Source organism: Limulus polyphemus, unplaced genomic scaffold, assembly GCF_000517525.1.
Source record: "Limulus polyphemus unplaced genomic scaffold, Limulus_polyphemus-2.1.2 Scaffold3591, whole genome shotgun sequence".
Taxonomy (NCBI): Eukaryota; Metazoa; Arthropoda; class Merostomata; order Xiphosura; family Limulidae; genus Limulus; species Limulus polyphemus.
Window position 1 is genome coordinate 68,166 of NW_013669201.1, and position 2,070 is coordinate 70,235.

At 32.9% G+C, this 2,070-nt stretch overlaps 1 pseudogene; it reads left to right on the plus strand.

The window, feature by feature from the left end:
- Positions 1–2,070, plus strand: part of LOC106469647 — a 33,766-nt pseudogene that overhangs the window by 26,461 nt on the left and 5,235 nt on the right.

Genomic DNA, 2,070 nt, shown 5'->3' on the forward strand with positions numbered 1-2,070 from the left:
ACAGAAGTAGATCTTAATAAATTACACATTGTTCCACAGTCCAGTTGGCCTCAGGTAACAGAAGTAGATCTTAATAAATTACACATTGTTCCACAGTCTGTTTGGCATCAGGTAACATAAATAGGTTATAATAAATTACACATTATTTCAGTGTTTGTTTTCCTAACATAGGTATGTCAAATGTTTTCCAGTTCTATGCATGATCAGTTTATAATTTATAAATGTTATTGGTTTTACACATAGTATAATGAAGACCCTGAATCTCGGTTCCTTTTCTTTGTCAGTTAGTTTGATTCTTTTCAGCAAGCTCAAGTTTAAATACCTCTAAACCAATTACGTCTCCTCTAGATAAAAGAAGGATTATTAGAGACTAGGAAGAAACTGAAGCTGGGATCACCTTTAGAATATGACACATTTCTGTCTGCAGTTATTGATGAGAAAGCTTTCAATAGGATCAAGGGCTACATTGACTATGCTAAGTCTTCCCCAAACCTGGAGATTTTGGATGGAGGAGCTTGTGATAGCAGGTATTGGTTCTCATCTTGTGTAAAACTTAGTCTTTCACATCTTTAGGAGGTGACAGATCAACAAAACATTTGATAGGTTACGATTTTGCATTGTGTAGAAACTAAGTTAAATCACAGTTTTTGAAATGACAATGGAGAAGTTGGAGACAATTTTGGTATTTAATTTTTTGTGTTAAGATATAGATATTTGATATATTTACTATGTGTAAATGTAGTTTCTTGTTGAAAATTTTATTTATTTTGGAGAGTGTTTTTCTTCTTGAATCAGATCTCTTCAAACTTCTAACATGTACATTATTAGAGCCTGATACTTGCTTTAGCTCATTGAAGCATTTTACACCTAAAGTTAAGCCTATTACACCTATAGTGAAGCATGTTACAACTATATTGAATCCTGTTACACTTACTAGGATTAATTACGTTTTTGTAGGCTATGATTTCTTATTGTAAGAGGTGGAATTTTAAACCAATATTCTGCTTGCTTATCAGTTTAAAACACAAGTACTGAACTTAAATCCTTCCAAAATTTAATAAAATCATACTAATGCTAAGGCAACATTTTGTGCTTTAAGATACTACATTATTGTATTAATTGTCAAAGAAAAAGACTCCATGCTATATATTTCTAGGATTATTTTGTTACAAGTTACAGCTTTTACAGTAAGTAAGATTTGTTTTAAAAACAGATATGACTTTTGATCTTACTGTAAAAGCTGTAACTTGTAATAAAATATACTTAATGAGTAAGTAAACTCAAAACTATCTTAAGATTAGTGTATTATAAACTTGTTCTTTAGCAAGTTACAGTAATATGGATGCGTCATTCTTGTTTTTAAGGAAAGGGTATTACATAGAGCCTACTGTTGTTATCACTAAAGACCCTGAAGATAGGATCATGAAAGAGGAGATTTTTGGACCTGTGCTTACAGTATTCGTGTATCCAGACAAGAAAATTCAGGAAACTCTGAGGCTGGCTTGTGACACAGCACCTTTTGGACTTGCTGGATCCATCTTTGCTTCAGACGAGTCAGTAAATTTCTGAATGTAAAAATATATCAAGTTATGAAGTGAATTAATACAACTATAGTAAAACTAGTTAATTATAACTGTAACACGGTGCAAGATGTGTTATAAAGTGAAAACAACTGTGGTAAAACTAGTTAATTATAACTGTAACACGGTGCAAGATGTGTTATAAAGTGAAAACAACTGTGGTAAAACTAGTTAATTATAACTGTAACACGGTGCAAGATATGTTATAACGTGAAAACAACTGTGGTAAAACTAGTTAATTACTGTGCTATTGTTCATGTATACTGTAGGTTGTCAAGACTACCTGCTGCCCTAGATCATGGGGAAAGAAGCACCCCTTAACTTTCTTCTAACCCCCCATCCTCATTCCTATAAGGAAGTCTCTTAACTGGTTTTCATTCTAACCCCCCCATCCTCATTCCTATAAGGAAGTTTCGTAACTGGTTTTCATTCTAACCCCCCCATCCTCATTTCTATAAGGAAGTCTCTTAACACTGGTTTTCATTCAACC